This window comes from Cyprinus carpio, chromosome A1 (genome assembly GCF_018340385.1).
Source record: "Cyprinus carpio isolate SPL01 chromosome A1, ASM1834038v1, whole genome shotgun sequence".
In the NCBI taxonomy this organism is placed as follows: Eukaryota; Metazoa; Chordata; class Actinopteri; order Cypriniformes; family Cyprinidae; genus Cyprinus; species Cyprinus carpio.
In genome coordinates this window covers 17,198,884-17,221,691 of record NC_056572.1, presented here as the reverse complement: position 1 = coordinate 17,221,691, position 22,808 = coordinate 17,198,884, and the positions used below count along the sequence as shown (strand labels likewise).

At 39.2% G+C, this 22,808-nt stretch overlaps 1 long non-coding RNA gene across 1 annotated transcript; it reads left to right on the top strand.

The window, feature by feature from the left end:
• The first annotated feature begins 19,728 nt into the window (after positions 1-19,728).
• LOC122148184 lies at positions 19,729-22,666 on the top strand. The gene is made up of 3 exons (XR_006162204.1): positions 19,729-19,836; positions 21,653-21,694; positions 21,777-22,666. It is a non-coding gene; the product is annotated as an uncharacterized LOC122148184 (long non-coding RNA).
• The last annotated feature ends 142 nt before the right edge of the window (positions 22,667-22,808 follow it).

The window sequence follows — 22,808 nt, the reverse complement described above, 5'->3', positions numbered from 1 at the left end:
TAATCTTCCTAATGTTGTATAGGGCAAATCTGCAGGACCGGGTCATTGTAGCAATATGGTCTGTGAAGCTTAACTGATGATCCATTACAACTCCTAGGTTTCTGGCTGTCCTGGAAGGAGTTATGGTTGACGAACCCAGCTGTATAGAGTAGTTGTGATGTAACGATGGGTTAGCTGGAACCACCAGCAGTTCTAGTAAGGTTGAGCTGAAGGTGATGGTCATGCATCCAGCTTGAAATGTCACCCAGACAGGCTGCAATGTGAGCAGCTACTGTCGGATCATCTGGTTGGAATGAGTAGTAGAGTTAAATGTCATCAGCATAGCAGTGATAGGAAAAGCCATGCTTCTGAATGACGGATCCTAATGACGAAGAGAAGAGAAGTGGTCCAAGGCCTGAGCCTTGAGGAACCGCAGTAGCAAGAAGTTGTTTCTTAGAAACTTCACCCCTCCAAGACACCCTGAAGGATCTATCTGAGAGGTAGGACTTAAACCACAGGAGTGCGGTTCCAGAGATGGCCATCTTTCTGAGGGTGGACAGTAGAATCTGGTGATTAACTGTGTCAAAAGCAGCAGACAGATCCAGCAAGATGAGTACTGAGGATTTGGAAGCTGCTCTCACCAGTCGCAGGGCTTCAGTAACCGTGGCCGCTTTTGAAGCCAGATTGGTTGCTGTCCAGGAGGTTGTTCTGTACAAGAAACATAGAGAGTTGGTTGAACACAACGCGCTCAAGTGTCTTTACAATGAATGGAAGAAGGGATACCGGTCTGTAGATTTCTAGAAGTGCTGGATTTAAAGATGGTTTCTTAAGCAGTGGGCTTACCCGAGCCTGCTTAAACGCTGAGGGAACTGTACCAGAGTGAAGAGAGGTGTTAATAATGTAAGTAAGTGAAGGTATTACTGAAAAAGAAATCGCTTGAAGGAGGTGAGTGGGAATAGGATCAAGTGGACAAGTAGTAGGTTAACTGGACAGGATAAGTTTGGAAACGTCCATCTCTGAGAGTGGAGAGAAGGAGGAGAGAAAGTGTGTATTAGTCGTTATGAAGTTATCCATCTGCGGTTTGGAGAATTGGTCACTGATGGTTCTTGTCGTATTTGTGAAGAAAACTGCAAAGTCGTCGGCTGTAAGAATCGATGAAGGAGGGGGTGGAGGCAGACTAAGAAGAGAAGAGAAAGTTTTGAAAAGTGTGCAAGAGTCAGAACAGATGTTAATTTTGTTGTGGTAGTATGATGTTTTAGCAGTGAAGACATTTGCAGAGAAGAAAGAGAGGAGAGACTGATACACACTGAGGTCGGTAGAGTTTCTTGATTTATGCCATTTCCTCTCTGCAGCCCTGAGTTTAATGTGATGTTCACGGAGAACATTGGACAGCCAGGGGGCAGATGGTGTGGTGCGTGTTGGTCTGGATGACAGTGGGCAAAAGTTGTCCAAGCAAAAGTTCAGAGTGGAGCAAAGAGTGTCAGTAGCACTGTACATGTCCAGAGCTGAAAACTGAGCGAGTGAAGGAAGTGAGGATGAAACCAAAGAGGATAGGCGAGATGGAGAGAGTGAGCGTAGGTTCCGTCAAAAGGTGACCTGCGGTGGAGCGTGTGCTGCTTCAGGAGTAAGTGCGAGGTTAGCAGTTATGAGGAAGTGGTCTGAGGTGTGCATTGGAGCAACTAAAGTGTTGTCCATGGAGCAACAGCGCATGTAGATGAGGTCCAGTTGGTTGCCTGATTTGTGAGTCACTGTAATAGACGCTCACTTGAGATCAAATGAGGCGAGCAGAATGTTGAAGTCAGCAGCCTGGGGTTTATCTAGGTGGATGTTGAAGTCACCAAGCAGTACCAGAGGAGTACCATCCTCAGGAAAGTTTGATAGTTACACATCCAACTCCTCCAAGAAGTTTCCCAGTTGACCTGGGGGACGATAAACGACCACAAAGTGGATGAGAACAGGGTGGTTTATAGTAATTGCATGTGATTCAAATGAACAGTTACCTGTAAGAGATGGTTTAAGATCAAATTTCCATTCTTTTGAGATAAGGAAACCAGTACCTCCAACCCTCCCAGTCGTACGAGGGGTGTGGGAACAAGTGAAATTAGTGGAGAGGGCTGCGGGAGTGGCAGTGTCTTCAGGTTTGATCCAAGTCTCAGTTAGGGCAATGAGGTTGAGACAGGATTGAGTAGCAATAGAAGAAATGAAATCTGCTTTGTTAACAGCAGACTGGCAGTTCCAGAGACCAACTGGAATAGAGAGTAAAGTAGTAGAGGTCAGAGGGACAGGCCTTAGATTATTGGGATAGGCCTGCCTCCGACGTATACAGTGCGTGTTCACCGAGTGTTAGTAGTAATAGTAGAGATCTGAAAGCACATAGTGAGCACAAGTGACCTAAATAACTAGTTGAGAACAAGCTATACAAAAAGAAAAGAAAGGGGCGAAAAGCAATACTCAAGTGCCTTGTCGGTGTCCTTGCTCAGTGGAGTCGCGCAGGTAGAGTCGATGGTTTTTACACTCAGCGGTCTTCACACGAGGGCTGCCGCAGTGAACTACACACTTTTATATTTGCCTGTTATTGAAGTACCTGTTATTGAAGTCAGCTGGCCACGCCTTACTATTTAGCATACCGAAACTGGGGAGTCCCGTGATAGGCAAACGCGATAACAAACGCCACTTCAGCATGTATTTACCACGGTAAAAAAAACACAGTAAATGAAACAAAGTTTCCTAGCAACGACGAGCTGTAGTCTAATAAGGAAAACAAGGCAAAACACTTACAAACTGCTGTCCTTTTCTGTTGCTCGACTGTTTCTTCTAACAAGAACTTCCAAAACAGGTAATTAAGTACTTTCACTGGCTTTGGCCATGCCTTACTATTTAGCAGACTGAAACTGGGGAGTCCCGCGACAGGCAAACGCGAAAACAAACGCCACTTCAGCACGTATTTACCAAGGTAAAAAACACAGTAAATGAAACAAAGTTTCCTAGCAATGACGATCCGCGCTGTAGTCTAATGAGAAAACAAGGCAAAACACTTACAAACTGCTGTCCTTTTCTGTTTTGCCATTGTCCCCTGTCGTGTATTAATGTTGTAACCTGCTGTTGGTGAGTCTAGTCTGTTCAGTCAAGTCTGTTTCAAGTCAAGTCTCTGTTTGGATGTTTGGATTACACCTTGTAAATAAACTGCACTGTGGGGGACATCTATGCTCGCCTTCAGTGGACTCTTTACACTAATGCATTTGAACCCCCCCCCCCACCCAACAAGCATTCTTTATACATTTATTAGCAAATCAATTGGAGGTTCTAAAATTGCTAATTTGTGCCACAACACAGAGGCTATTAAATTGTTAATAATTAATACTCTACCTCTATAAGACAAACATGAGTAGCGCCATTTCCATTTTTTAATCTTCCTTCAACTATTTCTAAAATTTCATTCCATTTCACTTTTTCTATGAGCTCATTCCCCAAATGAACACCTAGATATTTAAAACCTCCACTAGTACAGTTTAAACAATTTGCGTTCTAAAATGCCATCTTTGATGAATGGCAGTATATTTGACAAAATGATCTTCTTTGCTGGATTTACAAGAGGATAAACCGGAGTATGTTAATTTTTCACTACAATACCGTGTTCAACAATTTTATTCACCTTATCTACTGAATCCAAAAAAACAAAACAAAAAAACATTGCACTATTCATTCTAGAAGCTGATCTTATACTTTCATGTCCAATCGCCTATCCAACCACAAAACTACACTCTTCCACAGAACAATCACTGCTAACGCATTGCACTCGCGGTTTAGATTAAAAAGTGAATGATATCAAATTAGTATGTTAGATAATATCAGAAGTATGGTGATAATTAAGTTACATTTTAGCAGTTTAAACTACAGAAAGTAAGATAAAGATTCCAACAGAAAAACAAAGCTACATGGAGCTGCAATCGCAAAATACTCAGTAGCACAGCAGACAGGAACCGGAAGTCAGTTAGTTCAGTAAGTCATTTAAGTTATAAAAGACTGTGAATGAGAACTTAAGTTGGGTAAGTTCATATTCAAGTAGAGGGGGGATGTTGTGTATTGATGTGATATAATCGATGTCATCATGTACCAAAGTGGAGTGTAAAAGGAGTGCCATGTTCAAACTGGTGTCTGTGTGGTTCAATCCGAAATAGCTAGAGAGTTTATAACACGTATAAAATTCAATATTTACAATATTTTCTTCCTGTATTTCGCACATTGTGAACATTGGTACATGAGGATCCATTGGTGATCTTGCTCTGCCTGCTACAATATTTTTCTCCTCTTTGCATTCATCTTCAGCGTTGTGGGCCTCTGTTAATGGCAATTTAGAGACTGAATATAATATTAACGTAGTATTTCCACACAAATTACATTTTGATGTTTGACTGCGATGCAGTTTCTACGCAAGCATGGAACAGACATAGTCTCTGAAAATTATTATTATTTTTTTTTAAATGCCCGGTTGATCGGTGCTTCAAAAGATGTTAATTGATGGGCTGGAGTCATATGGATTACTTGTGGGTTATTGTGATGTTTTTATCAGCTGTTTGGATTCAGATGGCACCTTTTTTACTGCAGAGGATCCATTGGTGAGTAGGTGATGTAATGCTACAATTACGATTGAAGATGATGAAACAAACTCATCTACATCTTACTAGAAGCAGGAAATATGACCATATTAGACCAGTTCTGTCAACTCTGCACTGGCTACATTTCTATCACATTTCTATATAGGGCTGGGCGATATGGCCAAAAAAATATCACAATAACATTTTTCATACCAGTCGATATCGATAATTATTACAATAAATTTCAAATCTAGCAGATTTTTGTTCCTAAGTGAAAGTTGTAGAAACCAGACTATTAATTTTGGTTTTAAACTACTCTTTCAGAACATGACAAACACTTCACATTGTTGAATTCTTTACACTTTTCCAGAGATTTTTCCTTAACAAATTAATATTTATAATTAATATAAATAATATATTAATAGAAAAATTAATTTCTTATTTTCTGCATGTTCTAATGAGCGATATTTTTTCAAATCATGAAACGTTTGTGTTGCCTGACTTTGACACGTATCTTCAGCTACATTTCAGCTACATTTTTTTGTCTCTTAGAAATGCACACACAGGGGATGCTTTGGCCTAATGGTTAGAGAGTTGGACTTGTAACCCGAAGGTCGCAGGTTTGAGTCTCGGTGCTGGCAAGAGTTGTAGGTGGGAGGGAGTGAATGAACAGCGCTTTCTTCCACACTTGATACCCATTGCTGAAGTGCCCTTGAGCAAGGCACTGAACCCCCAGTTGCTCCCCGGGCGCTGGATATAGCTGCCCACTGCTCCGGGTTGTATTGCAAGGGGGAAAAATCTAGATATTTATACTGTAGATATTACTACATTAACTATAGGCTGTTATATGTACACTGAAAAAAAAAACTTTCATGGGCAGCCTAGAATATTATGCACTTTCACAACAAAAACTTTTTTCTTTATTGAATAATAATAATAATAAAACCTCTTTGTTCTCTTTCTCTGTATCATTGTTTCTACACTGGTGATTTTTTCAAATAACTTTTTTATTTATACCAAACAAGGCCATAATCATATCTAGAACATTACATTATTTTTTTGAGGAAAATATTAAGACCAGACCATTATGGTAATGGTAAAGGAACTAAATAAATAATGAAGATTTTTTTTGTAAAGTAATCAATCTGAACTGTAACTAATATTTTTAGCCATTTTAAATTATGCACCCATTCAGTTTTAGTTGTATTCCTAATATCTTGAAAGCGCAAGACGAAAATAATTAGGAATTACATGAATCATGTAAATGACAGCCCAACTTTCAATGCAAAAGAAACAAGAAAAAAAAGAAAAGAGAGAAAATAAATAAAAAAATAAAGTTGAATAGTTTGCATCACTGGATAATACAGTCGAGCTGATTGTTGCTATAGTAAGTAATTCTTACACTCAACATTAACAGCAAGTCACAAGGTGTCAGCTTACAACTGTATAGTACCACGACACGAGGCAGGATGCAAATGCAAGGCGATTTATTGAAAAGATATGAAGTAGGTCTGACAAACAGACAACAATGGAGTCCAAACACTGAAGGGGAGTGGCGACGATCTCAAGCTCAGATGGTGGGTGATGCAGGGACCTCGGTGGACAACCAGTGATGATCCTTGGTGATCCAGTGCTGTATTTCCCAGTGAAGGTGCTCGTGATACTGGTGCTGAGTGCAGGAAGACACGACGAAGAACAAAGGGGGAATCCACGATCCAACACAGCCAGGGGAACAGAGCGGAAAACAGGGAAGAACCACAACGATCTGACAACATGAGACACCAGTTACTGCACTTAAATAGACACATACAATGGGACACAGGTGGTGCTGTTAATCAGCCGTGATCAAAGACCACGCCCACAGACATACACCTGCACACTAAACAAGCCGAGAGAGAGACAGCGAATTCATGAACCGTGACATATAGCCTATGCATTTTAGACGCTTATACTGTATATGCCCGTGCCTCGTCCTTGCAATGAACACACGTTATTGAATGTTTTTTTTTAGAACATTAAAACTGCTCAGGTAATTTCAGAGGTAGGCTATGATACATATGTGTGTATCAAACTCCTCATAACTTGCAAACTCCCCGTGATAGCGTGCAAATATTTCTGCCCGTTTTCACTCGTTGTCAGCCTCTGTTTTTCTGCAACAGGCAGAAACCTCCGAGTGAATTCTGGAGCTATTTTATGATTGTTAGGCCAGTCTCAATCTATAGCTTAAACTTCTCAAAATACAGTCAGCTTCAGATTAGTTTTAATCTATGCAAAAAAAACAAAAAAAAAAAAAAAAAAAAAATCGTAATCGTTATCTAATTCTGATTGGGTGGGCAAGACAGTCATTTGGGTGCCCACCCCTGCCCATGTCTGGAGCCATCCCTGCTCATCAGCGAGCTCATTCTGCTCTAGTGAGCTGCTAGAGCTAGTTTGAACTCTGAGCCGAGCAGTTCAAGTGTATCGTTCCGCTTTTGCCGCATAAACATTATATCGAACATTTATCTCTTGATATAATTTTATTGAGGAAAATTATATTGCGATAATTATAATTTTATCGCCCAGCCCTATTTCTATAATTCAAATCCGTTAAATGATTGTTAGGTTGCATTAATTATGTCAACTTGAACCGGGAACACTTATTGCATCATAAGAAGTTCTATTTCGTTACGTTGTAAGAAGAATGGCATCTACGTTAATAGTAGTCTGTTTCACTCTTATTCCGAGGTCACCATAGCCACCTGGATCCAGTTTGTATCCAGATCAGATATCAACACATATAGAGACAACGTCTACAGCCCTGAATATCAGTGGAGACAACAACAACTAGATGATCACTAGAAACAGATCCCCTGTGAAGACCATGTCAACATGACTGTCACCGGTGTAATGTTTGCTCACTGGCTAAACTATATTACGGATGTAATAACTGGAACCGACACGGAGCTTTCTTCACTGTGTGCTTTTATAAGCCTCACTTTCTCTAATCTCGTGGGATGCGAGATTTGCCCGAGGGCTACGGTGTCACTTTTAGGACATACAGTATCAGTCGGGATGTTACATCTCCCTTCTCAAGAAAATAAATAAATAAATAAATGGCATTACCCAAGCACACACAACATTAATTCTGCGAACATAACAATTGTGCTGAATGGATATATAAACGGTCTGACAAATACAGTCTGTAGTCGTTAGCGTCATTGCTGTGATGTAAACAGGTACCAGGTAGCAGTTAAATGACATACGACATGTGCACCAATAAGTCATTAGTTTTAAGTCAGAAATAATGTTTTCATTTCCCATGTGATTCAAGTAACTTAAAGGTGAACTAGTTGTGTAAGAAAAACAGAACAGGCAGTTAAACTGATTGCACAGTGTTTCAGAGGTAGTAGGCAAGTAACAGGTATTAATAAAACATTAATAAAACATGAAAACAACTTGCTCTTGTTTCCTTTTTTTTTTTTTTTTTAACAAGAGACAACAACAACAACAACAGCTGAAGTGCAACTTTACTATATACAATTTTTTTTTTTTTCTTAGGGCAGCGATCCGCCTACACCCTTTACATTATAGGTCAAGGATTTGTTTTGGCCTGGAGATGCGGCCAAACCTTGTTGTGTAATTGGGCTTTTGTTGGTTAGTTGGTTGTGGATGGTCCGCAGGTTCGGGGTGTGGTGGCTGTGTGTTATTGGTGTGTGTGTCTGCATGCTGTGTGTCTTTGGTGTCTTGAGCATCTCTGCTGTCACGGAGGTGCCAACGGTTGCGCCGTAGAGTCTGTCCATCTTCTGTCTGGATGTGGTAGCTCCTGTGTGTGTGTGCATGTTGTGTTACCGTTGCAGGTCTCCAGGAGCCATCTTCATGACGGAAACGAATGGGTGTGCCGGCAGGTAGGTGAGGCAGTGGCCTGGTGCCTCTGTTGAAGTATGCTTGTTGGCGGTGTTGACATGCCTTTCGTCTGTTTTGGACAGCTCTTTGAGATGCTACCTGTGGCTTCAGATGCCTACTGGTCGCTGGGAGTATGGAATGCAGTCGTCGGCTCATCAGAAGCTGGGCCGGTGACTGAAGGTTGTCAACTGGAGTGTTCTTGTACTCCAAAAGAGCGAGGTAGGGGTCTGTGTTTCCAGCTTTTGCTTTGTCCAGGATGCGCTTTGCTGTCTGGACGGTCTTTTCAGCAAGGCCGTTGCTCTGTGGGTAACGCGGACTTGTGGTGGTGTGGGTGAAGTCCCATGCGTTTGCGAAGCGGCGGAACTCCTCAGAGCTGTAGCATGGTCCGTTGTCACTGATGACTGTCTCTGCGATGCCGTGACGAGCGAACACAGACTTGAGTTTGGCAGTTACTGCAAGTGAAGTGGTATTTGTGAGCTGCTCCATTTCAAAGAATCTACTGTAGTAGTCTACAATGACAATGAAGTTTTGAGTGTTCCATGTGAAGAGGTCTGTGCCTACCACTTGCCATGGTCTCTCCGGTATGTCATGGGACAACAGTGGTTCTTTGGGGTTAGCATCACGTCGTTCCTGGCATATACTGCACTGTTCTACCGTTGCTTCTGCTTTTGTTTGCCCATCCCGGGCCAGAACAGGAGGTCTCGTGCTCTGTGTTTGCTTTTCTCCATGCCCATGTGTCCTGCGTGTACGCACTGGATCATGTCTCCTCTGAGGCTCAGGGGAACTATGATTTTCTCACCTTTGAAAAGTATTCCTTCCATCTCGGAGATCTCATCTCGGTGGTTCCAATATTCATGGATGCTGGGTGGGCATTTCCTCCTTTCGTTTGGCCATCCGTTCTGTGTGGCTCTTCTGAGTGCAGTAACCTGTGCATCCTGTGCTGTTGCGTCCTTGATCTCCAGTAGCTTCCTGTCGCTCACTGGAACAGTGCTTATGAGTGTGTGTACCTGTGCTTCCATGCTCTCCATAAGGCTGCTGTCCTGGTGCTCGATGGATTTTCGGGACAATGTATGTCCTTTCCGGGCCGGTGGATGATATGTATGTTATATTTCTGGAGCTGTAGTATCATCCTCTGTAGCCGCGGTGGTGCTGCAGCCAGCGGTTTTCGGAGGATAGGTTCCAGAGGTTTGTGGTCGGATTCTACAATCACTCTACGGCCGTACATGTATTCGTAAAAACGCTTACAGCCAAATAAAACTGCATAAAGTTCCTTCTCTATCTGAGCATAATTCACTTCGGTGCTGTTGAGTGACTTGGAAGCGTAGGCAATGGGTTTTTCGTCCTGGAGCATGACAGCGCCGAGGCCACATTTTGAGGCGTCTACTTGGAGTCTCAGTTCTTTTTGTGGGTCGAAGTATGCGAGCACAGGGTGGTCTGTTATCAATTTTTTTGTCTGCGTGAATGCTTTGTCATGGTTTTTGTCCCATAAAAACTCACTGTCCTGCTTCAGCAGTTGTCGTAGTGGTGCGTTTATCTCGGAGAGGCGTGGTGCGAATCTGGCAAGATAGTTAACCATCCCAAGAATGGTTTTTCTAACTCTCCTCTACTTGTGGGTGGTTGCATGTCTTGTATCGCTTTCACCTTCGCTGGGTCTGGCTTGACACCTTCTCGCGAGAGCGTGTGGCCGAAGTAGCTGACCTCTGATACACATATTTCGCATTTATCAGGATTTAACCTTACCCCTCTTTCTCTTGTGCGTTTCAGCATGGCCCTGAGGTTGTTGTCGTGTTCAAGCTTTGTCTTGCCGAAAACGAGTATGTCGTCGACGATGGCAGCTACACCTGTGAGGCCCTCATATGTCTCGTCGACGTGCCTTTGGAATTCGTCTTGAGCTGAATTGATTCTGAATGGCAGCCTCAGGAACCTGTATCTGCCGAATGGGGTGTTAAATGTTGTTAGTAGGGATGACGTTGTACTCAGCTTTATGGCCCAATAGCCTGATCTGGCGTCGAGGACGCTGAAGTACTTCGCTCCGGCGAGCTTTGTGGTGACATCCTCTAAAGTCGGTAAGGGGTAGTGTGGCCTTTTTATCGCCTTGTTGAGGTCTCTGGGGTCCAGGCAGACCCTCAGCTTGCCAGTCTGGGGTTTTTCTACAACAACAAGAGCATTAACCCATTCTGTGGGCTCTGTCACTTTGCAAATTACGTTGCTCTCTTCCATCTTGTCGAGCTCTTTTTTCAGTCTGTCTCGCAGAGCGATCGGTACTCTTCGTGGTGGGTACACTACTGGTGTGGCGTGTGGGTCGACATGGAGGTTGCACTCCCCTGGAAACTCTCCTATGCCCTGGAATACGTCTGTGTATTCTTTGAGGAGGCTGTCTGTATCTGTGCATGGATTCGCTTCTTCCTCGGCCACAGTTAGTATCAGCTTGATTAACTTAAGGTCTAGGCTAGCTCTCATCCCTAGGATGGGGGGTGCTTTGGTGTCCACTATGTAGAATTCGAGCACAATGGAGGTGTTTTATACTTGCACTTTAGATGACAGGTGCCTTTCACTTTCAGGAACTCACCGCCATATCCTGAGATTTTTTGAGTGGTTGGTTTTATGGCAGTGTCTCTGAACAGTCTTTCAAATATCTGCACTGGAATTACATTGGTCTGTGCGCCAGTGTCGATTTTAAATTTAACTTTCTGAGTCCCGATTTCAATTTCAGCATAAGCTTGTTCGTTACATTTTCCTGTGTTTTCACTTGTGAGTCCGTCAATAAAAGTTCTACCTGCTCATCTTCAGTGTCTTCATCCATCATGTGAATCACTTTTCTCGTGTGGTTGTTTGTATGTAGTTTTGACTTACAGGCCTTTGCAAAGTGATTGAATTTTTTGCATTTCATTCATTGCTTGCCTTTAGCTGGACAGGCGCCGTCTTTGGTCATGTGCAGGCCGCCGCATCTATCACATTCTCTTTGTGCTGTGGCGGGCTCTCTCGGCCTGGCTTTGTGACTCGTGCGTGCTGATCTGTGTTCCGGTCTTCGGGCAATGGCGTGCACAGCGTCGTTATTGGGGTATTTGCTTCCAACCATCTCTTTGAGTTGGACTTGTGCTATCTCATGAGATCGCGCGATGTCGATGGCTTGGTCTAGCGTTAGCTCCGCGCCGTGGCTGAGCAACTTCTCCCGCACTCGCGGTGAATTTGTAGCGAAAACAATGCGGTCTCGCACCATCTCGTCGCTGTTGGGGTATCCACAGTCCTTAACTAACAGCTTCAGCTCCGTGACAAAGTGTTCAAAAGTTTCCCCATCACCTTGTGTTTTCTCATGGAAACGATATCTTGCATATATCGGGTTAGACTTTGGTGTGAGGTACGCGGTGTACTTATCGTAGTATGTTTGTAGTTTCGTCGCGTCTTCATCTGTTAGTGTCCATGTGTTGAAAATGTCGCGCCCTTTTTCCCCGATCCATAGGAGGAGATAGCTGCATTTGTCCTGTTCGCTTTTCTCCCGTAGAGGTCCGGGGAATATTAGCTCCGCGTGCTGCTTGAAACGCCGCCATGCTTCCGGCAAGTTAGCCGATTCCCAATCCATCTTGGGTGCTGGGACGCCGAAACTATCCATGTTTCTCTCGGGACGTGAGTACTGGCCTCTACTCTGACACCATGTAATGTTTGCTCACTGGCTAAACTATATTACGGATGTAATAACTGGAACCGACACGGAGCTTTCTTCACTGTGTACTTTTATTAGCCTCACTTTCTCTAATCTCGCGGGATGCGAGATTTGCCCGAGGGCTACGGTGTCACTTTTAGGACATACAGTATCAGTCGGGATGTTACAACCGGGACAAGCCCATGGGAACCAGACAAGTCCTCTGCATAATCTGGTTTGTGTTGCAGCCTGGAATTAAACCACGCCATGCTGGTTTCATCTGGCAAGAGGAGAACTGAGACTGAGTTCTCCTCTTGCCAGATGAGACTACTTTCTCCCAAAGTTTTTTTTCTCCATTTCTTGCCACTATCGCTTTTGGCTTGCTTATTTAAGGATGCTTAATTTCTGGCAATATTGTCGGCTTGATTGCACAGACACTATTGGAAGAGTGTTGAACTGGATGATGACATCACTGAATCAACAATGAACTGATTTTAACTGAAAAAATTGACTTATTGTCCTTTTGCATAATTGAGAAACTATTTTCTTGTTTGACACTGTAAAGCTGCTTCTACACAATCTGTATTTTATAAAGTGCTACATAAATAAAAGTGACTTGACTTGTCATCTAGGATGGCCTGGTCCATGTACCTTCGTATAATTCGTTTTTGATTTACTATTAAAATCTGAAAAATGCAATTTTTTTATTTTTCATTTGTTCAAACAAAATGAAATATCAAGTTTTTTGTTTTTATGTTCAGGGACAGAAAACGAATAAACAACTTTAATATTCGATCTCTACATGTGGGCGGGAATGAAACGCCCCTCTCCGTTAATAGGTCAACCAAACATTACAACATAATTATAATCCTAAAAGCATAATAAGAGTCCTCCGCTTCTACGGATTCTTAACAAATTTATTTCTACTACATTTTATCTCTTTCTCTTCATCAAACAGCCAGATCAAAGAATAGCTCGACAAAAATCGTACCGAGGCAGAGCCTTTTGGTCCTTTGGCACACCGCCTGTTTTATCATAGTATTCACCTATCAAAATCTGTCTGGCAAAGTTGCACCATGCACTGCAGCACGGGGAGAATGTAGCCTATTGTAGCAAAGCGCAGACCGCTATCAATTTATGTGAACATGTAGTCATAACTTTTGTTTTAGACAATATGCTGCGTTTTGGACTATGGAGAAACTTAAATAAAATGACAGATATGAAAAGAAATTAGCACATCTATTTTTTTTTTCTATTTTGAGTTTTATTCATAGAGCACTTTATACAAATTTAGGAAATCATATGCTGTTATCCCACTGGCACGGGACTATTTGTTCGTCAGAGTGCTTATTTCAGTGATTGAATTTAGTGAAATGTGAATTTGACATCATGATTTGAAGGTAAACTCCTTTGAGTTATAAGCACATATCCAAACCCTGAAATAACACTTCGAACAATAAACCAGAGATTAGTGTCAGAAATTAACTTTCCCTTAAGGGGCACCTGATTTTCAGTTGTTGTCGTTTTTGTTTTTTTTTTATTGTAAGGACTGTTTTGGGTTTTGTTTCTTGTTCATTGTTTTCATGTCTTTTATTTTGTAGTTTGATTTATGCTGTTTGTGTCATGCTTCCCTTGCCCTCATGTATCTCTGCCTTGTGTATGTGCCATGTTTTTATTGGTTATTGTTTTGTCATGTGATTATCAGTTCTGTTTGCTCATTGGTTGCTTTAGTCATGTGTCTTGTTTCCCATTGGTTTGTTCTTGTCATGTTACCCTCATTGTTTGTTATAAGTAGTCATGTCATTGCCATTGTCTCTTGTCGTGTATTAATGTTGTAACCTGCATGTAGGTGAGTCTAGTCTGTTCATGCCACGTCAAGTCTTCATTACCTGTTTGGATCAATGTAAATAAACTGCACTTCGGTTCATCGCAACGCTTGCCTTCAGTGGACTCTTTACAGTTGTTTTTTTTTTTTTTACCTTTTACCTTTTGTATGTCATCTTTAATGTTAAATTCTTACATCTAAAAAAATTAGAATAATATGACAATATTCTGTTACCAATTAAATCAGTATTCAGAGATATAGAACCTGTGCCTGAAGATGCCTTTAGAAGTATTTACAGTTTAATGCTGATCAGATGGCTGTACATGCATTTACATAGCAATTAGAAATGTATAATGAAATAAGATTAATGTTTTAATCGCAGTGGGCAGCCATTTAGGGAGCATTTAGGGGGTTTGGTGCCTTGCTCTAGGGCATCTCAGTTGTGGTGTTGTGTGCCTTGGAGCAGTTGGGTGTTCATTGGGTTTAGTAGTTTGACTCTCTAACCATTAGGCCACGACTTCCCCACAAGTCAGTCACACAACGGTTTTGTGACGTGGGTTTAGTTGGCAGAGAAAATAACAATGTTCTATGCTATCAGTTAGCTGGCCAATACCCAATATTAATTAAATAAACTCAGCTTATTGTCTAAAACTACCTGTTCACATAAATTAATAGTGGTCTGCGCTTGTCTAATACATTCTCCCCGCGCTGCAATGCACAAAGGTGTGCCAAAGATGTATAGGCTAGTAGGTAGTTGTGAGTGCAGGTGCAAAGTAAATTAATATTTCTGAGATAAACTAAATGTTTCACTGGTAGGTTGCAGAATGTATGCCTACACAAAAGAAAGTGCTGTCTAGGCTCTGCCTCGGTACGGTTTGTGTCAAGCCATTCATTAATCTGGCCTGCGTTTCTCGATAACGATTGATCTTAGAACTTTAAGGCGTTTTCTACTAGTCATTTTACGATCGTTTGTTATTGTTTCATGTGCATTTCCCAAAAATGCACTTAACGCAATCTTGCATAGCCGTGCCTTTAGTGTTAAGAGTCGCTATCTGTTTGTCAAGTGCTGAAATGTCACCTTATAGAATGGCTCTTTATTGTAGTACACGCTCCTTTATTGAAATGTTAACCTAATAATGCTGCGTTCCAGACAACTCGGATATAATAACAATTATATTATATTATATTATATTATATTATATTATATTATATTATATTATATTATATTATATTATTATGGTATAGTGTATAATATTATACTTCACATAATAATATATACATAAATATGGAGAGAGAGAGGGAGAGAGAGAGAGAGAGGGAGTCGTTATTTCCAAGGTCGAATACATGGGTGGTTTTTGTGCATGTCAGCAAGTCACTGACAGATTCCCCCCATAGTCTTTGAAGCATATTTCCTACATTACTTATTCTATTTATTTTATTTGTTCAATCATTTAATTTAGATGTATTTCTATTTTTTTTCTGCCCTTTTTAATTATTTCATTTTATATATATATATATATATATATATATATATATATATATATATATATATATATTTAAAAAAATAGTAATAACGTGTACAATAAAGTACAATCAAACCATTATCACATTGCACTTGAATAAAGTTAAAGGTTTAATCTGCTGATTATCCTGCAGGTGACCGCATAAATCAGTCTTCTTATGATGCACTTAGGGCTTTACAATTACTCCAGAGCACTCGTAGATCTACAATGATTTTCAAGTGCTACTTGAGTTACATGCTTTTGGGAAACAGACCATAATATTAAAATCAGTAGTACAAATGTTTTTATGAACTTCTTAGACTTACGAAGCTTTGGGGAAACACATCCCTGGCTGTTTGATGAAGAGAAAGAGAAAATATAGAAGAATTAAATTTGTTAACAATATGTAGAAGCGGAGGACTCTTATTATGTTTTTAGGACTATTATTATGTTGTAATGTTTGGTTGACCAATCAGCGGAGAGGGGCGGTCATTCCCGCCCACATGTAGAGATTGAATATTCAAGGTGTTTATTCATTTTCTGTCCCTGAATGTAAAAATGAAAAAATGAAGCCGAATTCTTGATTTTTCGTTTTGTTTGAATGAATGAATAACGAAAAATGTGCCATTTTTTTATTTTTCAGATTTCAATATTAAATCAAAAAACTAATTATACGAAGGTACACGGACCATATCTTTTGGTCATTTGATTTTTTATTTAATATTGAAAGTAGAAAATGAAAAAACAGCTTTTTCGGTACGGCCTAATTTTTAGTTTTTGTTCAAGGGTAGAAAAATTAATAAACAGCTTGAATATTTGATTTCAACATGTGGGCAGGAATTAAATGCCCCTTTGATTACATAAGTAATAAAAAAAAAATAATAATAATAATAATAATTAAAATTAACATTTTACCACGGATTCTTTATCTTTTTCAATCACTCCCTCTGGAGATAATGGGATGGTTTGATTTCAGGGTTTGACTGGAATGGTAGAAGACCTAGGGTAAAGTTTAAAACATTGCAGTTGACAAAAGAAAAGGGAGGGAGAGCTCTACCATGTCTTCAGAATTATTATTATGTTGCACAATTGAAACCCTTAGTATGCTGGTGTATACCAAGCTATGAATCAAGGTGGAAAACCCTAGAAGTTTCACAGATAAATACACCTATACAGTCAGTACTAGGAAATAAAAATCTAGCTGAAAGGAGCTATAACAGATTGAATACTTGGAATGTATTTGCAATGAGGGTATAGTTTATTGTATTGAAGAAGTCACAATTAGAGAAACAATCTGGTTTCAAGATTATAGGAATGTATACAGGCATCTAGAAACCATTCGTCAATATACAAAAAAAACTCAAACTCAAGGTCTTGGAGGGAATTTGGATGGAAGAATTTAGTACGATTTTTTTATAACTCCCAAATTATATACAGGCATACAGAACCGTGGCTCTTGTTGGGGGCAATGTGAAACCCCGATGGCTAATCATTTTCATATTTTTTGGGCTTGTTTGAAAATATATTTTTTTTTTAGCAAGAAGTATCAGTTGAAATTGAAAAGATAACAGGAGTAAAGTTCAACTTTTCGTTTGTTACATTATATCTAGGGAAAATAACAGAAACTGTTTTAGACAAGGATAAACACTTATTAAAGGTACTTTTAGCAAGCAGTAGGAAAGCCATGACTCGTAAATGATTGCAGGTTGACCCCCAACAAGGGATCAATGGTTAGGGATTGTAAATGAAATAAACTGTATGGCGAGACTTACATTTATATTAAGGCTCAAACTGGAAAAATGAAGCAAGCTTTGGGAATATGGATTATGTACATAGACCACTGATGAAAGTGTGATATTGTACAGTATATCAAGATGTTGGAAATATTTTGTGATTTGACATTGTAACACCCATGATGAATTTTTGTTCTTTGTTTTCAATTTAAAAAAAAATTGTATATAAAAAAGAAAGCTTCAGAGAGCTTTATTGCCAAGTATGTTTATAAGGAATTTGTCTTGGTGACAGGAGCTTCCAGTGCAGTACAACTTACAGACAATGCAGAGAGACATAGCAATAAACACAAAAAGGAGCTTTTGGTTTTGGAATGAAAAAAGAAAAGAAAACAAATCTAGCAATATGGGCATGATGTTGCATGTTTCCTGTCTTTCAGTTAATGTGGTTTGTTATCAGAATGTGCCAGCTATCAGAGCTGTTGATAAGGTGTGGTTTTAAACATTTTTTTTTTTTTTTTTTTACTTTTTGTTCTGTTGGTTCAGACCAACAATGTTGTTGATAGAATGATTTATATTTTAATGCAGAATGCTGGACATGTGATACTCAAATGTGTCTAGAGCCAATTAATCTGTAAATGATAATCATTCAAGTAGGGTTTCCATTTACCTAAGAAGACCTGGCAAACTACTGAACAAACCTGTCTGAGATTCATACCAGTTATCTAAAAAGATGTGAAAAACAACAAACAAAAATCTGACTCTTTATTGTACCGAAATCCTATTGATATGTCACTTGCATAATAATTTGGAACGCAGTGTAATAATCCTAATAATGAATTAGGGGTTTATATGAGTTTAGGGGAACTGACTGTCTTCAGCACTTTTTACATGGCATTAACTTTTCATCTTGCCTCTGAAAAATTAATTTAAAGTAGTATTAATAAGTGCAGCACTGCTTTGTTTACAGCAATAACCAAGGAAACTGAAAAGACTGCTGACTATTTTTGTTTATCTCAGGTTAAGATTAATTGAAAGGCTATAGGATGTCCGGTCAGAACATTAGGTCTCACATCAGGAGTGTACTTCAGGGTGATTTATTGTGCAAAGGTATGTGTGGTTCTGTAAATGTTAAACAAGTATATAAATATAAATGAATAAATAAATATACAAAAACAGATCTTTATAGCAGTACTTGAATACTCATTAACTTTAAGTAGAAGCAACACAATAAATGGCATATTTAAGAGCTTAACATGAAACAAGCAATATAAATAAAATATTAATACAAATACAAACTCCAATGATTCCACTACTGCACTGCGTGTCTAACACACGTGCCTAATGTACGTGTCTAACTTGTCAGGTAAACAAGCATGAACATGTTCCCTGAGATGCCTTTCAAGTCTACACAGTATACCCTAATATACTGTTTATGTAAAGGAGTTCAAGATTTGGGGAATGTCTGGCTTGAGTCCAGCAGGGGTGTCTACAAGAACACAGAGTTCAGTAATACAATGCCATATGACCACTTTATTATATAGATTGAAGCAGGCTGATCACAGATGAACAGGACATGCATCAGGTGAATACAGGGCTGTATAGGTGTATGTGGGTATGGTCTCTAAACAAAAACATAATATAAACAATTAAATATAAACAATTAAATCAAATAAATACTAAAAGTTACATAGTCAAAGATACACAATATAAATAAAGAAACAAATTTACATTGCTCATGTTTATGCACACACCTTACAAACATCAGGCAGCTCCAAAGTCTCTCAGGCCCTGTCCACACGAACACGGGTATTTTCAAAACTGCAACTTTTTCTTTGCGGTTTGGCCATTTGTCCACACGTAAACACTGCACCAAGTCACTGAAACCAAACATTTTCAAAAACTCTGGTTGCAGTGTTATAGGCCTTTATTTTTTCACTTTATTTTTTAATGTTTTAATTATTGTGCAAAGTATTTATAACACTTGTTGCACGCTGATTTTATTGCTCTTTAATGTGATGTTGTTTGTTTGCTATTCTTGCATTTTTTTTAAATAAAAAGCTGGTCTGTCGCTATTGTGGAGAGGACCTACTGTATACGCAGCATGAATTGTGCACTCAAGAAATATGCGTCGAAATATCATGACAACATTTTTCCTTGTTTTGACTTACCCAATTAATGTTTGAAAACTGTGGTTAATATGTTTTGATGAAACCTCTGTGATGAATAGTTCATTAATAAATCACAACAATCCTGTGCTATGGGCATTGCCATTCATGCAGGCTACAGCGGAAGTTATTTTACACAACTACTGGAAGCTTCCGGTTTTTGAATGCGGACCGTGAAAAAGGCCTATTATGTAGACAGCGAAATTTTGGCTTGTGATGTCGGAGCAGGCGCTGTTATCTCTGCCTACTGGAAACTTTTTCAGGCTTCTGATTAGCCAACATGGCTTTACGGTTGAGATTATATCACCACCTGTTGGCTTGGCACACTCTTGGCAGTGCTTCATAGTATGCTTTTGAGTTTTCTTGTGGACAGAGATTTTTTTTAAACTATGTTTATAAACTCTGTGTGAATTCACCACAGAAAAGACTTGCTGTGACAAATAAGAAAGAATTCACCTCAAGAACCTTTGGATTATTTATGCAGCAGCTTGATCAAGCAGAGATCCTAAACACGAGTAAGTCTTTTTTTTATTATCCTACTTGTATTAGTTTTCACATGACCTGTACACATTTTACTAGTTAGACTTTTTTCAAACTATAATTCCTGACTAAATGTATAATCAAGTGAAACATTATAAAGTTTCATTCACAGCATCTAAATGTCTCGCCAGGATGTTTTTTATGTTATATAACATAAACAGCAATACGATATATAAAAAAATATTGTTGCTAGCCTTATATCAGTAAGAATGGTTCAACAAAACTTTACTGAGATAGGCTATTCTCTGTTCATGAATATAGCCAAATATGTTTATATAATATATATATATATATATATATATATATATATATATAGTATAGGCCTACATACAAAGCATGCTTGTGTTTATGAATGTAACTAAGCTTCTTTTCATAAATATCTACTCTGGTGTAAGTATTTTGAATGTGTTATACCCGGGATCCTCTGAGGTGTAAATGTATCAAGTAAGCTGTAAATATCACTGATTATATGTGTGCTATGTGGTAATTGTGTTCTTTTTTTCTATAAATTAGTACTAGTATCAGTTACCATCACAATAATGTTAATAATGTAGTTTAAAAAAAATAATTTTGTCCTCAGAGTCTTTCTTGTAACTCTTCTCTCACAGTCACACACCTGGCTGAAAGGCTCATTATGCAGCTCATTATGCGGGCCTTTGTCTTCTCAGGTGTGAATCACAGCATTGTGCATGATAGTGGACGCCTTCTCGCATATACCTTTCCTACACAAAAAGTGTCTTAAAAAATGTAAATCAATATATTGTTTTCTGTGAGCGAGTAATTAAGATGATTGTCACATCATTTTGAAGCAAAAACACTTAGGCTTCAATATCTGTTCTCAAAAGTCTTGTGAACAAATGTTCTCTAGGTGTTTTACTGCCTCATTTCAGTGACTTCAAAATTTTAGTTTTTCACTAATCACGCATAAACGTCGCTTTCTCAAAAACACAATCATGTACATACATGCTGCTCACATATTATTGTAGCCCAGTTTGTGCTGATAACAGTGTTATTAGTGTTATTATTATTAATATTTTTATAAGCAACTGAAAAAAACACAAATATCAGGGCATGTCAAAACTTCTCTAGGCCCCCAAAACACCCTCATGCCCCAGAGGGTTAAAGGAAGAACCAGGACTGAGCAAGTGAAATTGAAATGTATTAGAAAAGTAAACAAAAGAACTCCATACAATTACAAATAAACTTCTATACAATGGCAAAAAAGAATCTTTGATACAATATAATATAACATTTATATTATATTAATTTGATGCCCATTGCTCCGGGTGTGTGTTCACGGTGTGTGTGTGTTCACTGCTGTGTGTGCGCACTTTGGATGGGTTAAACGCAGAGCACGAATTCTGAATATGGGTCACCATACTTGGCTGTATGTCACTTCACTTCATATATTACATCGAACAAACAAATAACAAAGGAGGATTATGACATTTTGTCAAAAGGATATGTGAAAATATAATTAACAATGTAAACATTTAGGTGAAATGCCGCTGTAGCAGTCATCAATCTCTCTCATGAACTTATTATACAATGAATTATGTAAATGTATTTACGATTAGTTGCATGTACACATACATGCACTCAATCCTTAAACGGGGCACTTCTAACTAATTTAACATATGACTAAAAACAATCACATGTACATGTCCAGCCTTAATACTGTCTTGTTTTCCACTCTGCAAGAAAGTTTTTGGTACAGTCCAAATCAAGAAAACAGGCTGGAGGGTTCCTTTACTTTGATCTTAGCTGATTTGATCCTGTTGTCTTTTCCAGGGTAAACCTGAACAATCCTTCCAACAGGCTGAAGGGAACACGGTAGCTATTGGTCCACAATCATAAAAGTTTCACCTACTCATAGATTTTCCCTTTCTCACATCCATTTCTGTCTGGTTTGAAGGCTAGGTGGGTAGTTATGGATGAATTGCCTCCAAAAGTGATCAGCTAGCAGCTAACCTATGCCTCTATCTCTGTTGGCTCAGAAGCTCAGAATCATTGTATGTCACTTGTGGAAGTGAAGAGTCCTGCCACCCCATCAACAGGATGTTGGGGGTGACTGGATCGGGTCTGCGATGTCTGAAGATGTTTAATCAAGGGGTTTAGCATTAAGGATTCCCTCAATTTCAATAAAAACAGTTTGCAGTACTCATTCAGTGACTGTCTGTGCTCTGAGGGTCACTTGCTGGGCTGTTTTCAGATATCAAATCTTCCACTCCCAACATCCACCAAAATGTTGGGCATTAGGTGGGTTGAACGTAAAGTTTTTGAGGTTGAAGAGCAACAAAGGCATCCTGAAGCTCCTTTTCCCCACCTTTGAATTTCATTCCCTGATCTGATAGGATCTCAAAGGGTTTCCTTCGTCAAGCAATGAAGCAACGAAGGGCTTTCAGGAATGAATCACTGTCCATCCCAAGATCAGTATGCACTGCATGGGTTGTCATCTTTTCTCAGTTCGACCTCCTACTGTCGTGGAAATTCTAATTCAATAACAATTTGTAGAGACTAAGAATGAAAAACCAAACAGAGCGTTGTCTTTGTATTGCTTTAATTCTCTGCAGAGAATTATCTTGTTTACACACAGCTTGAGTCTGTGTGCAAAGAGATAACACAGACTCACAGCCCACTTTTTATAGTATGTAAAAAGATACTGCCCGTCCCTGGTACACAGTTTCCCCTTAAATGTTGTTTTTCAACCTAAAGCAGTTACGTGCACAAGTTACATAAAAGAACTCAATGTACCTATGGACTATATACTACCTTGACCACTGTATGTTTAAAAAGACACTTAAATGAGATTAATGCAATCAATGCAAAATTAACAAAATAAAAAATTTCCATAACAGTCCCTTTTGATCATTATTGATCACTTATATTGATTAATGTAGATACATTTGTGAACACATTACCCTTATAGTTTACATCAAGCGTGTAA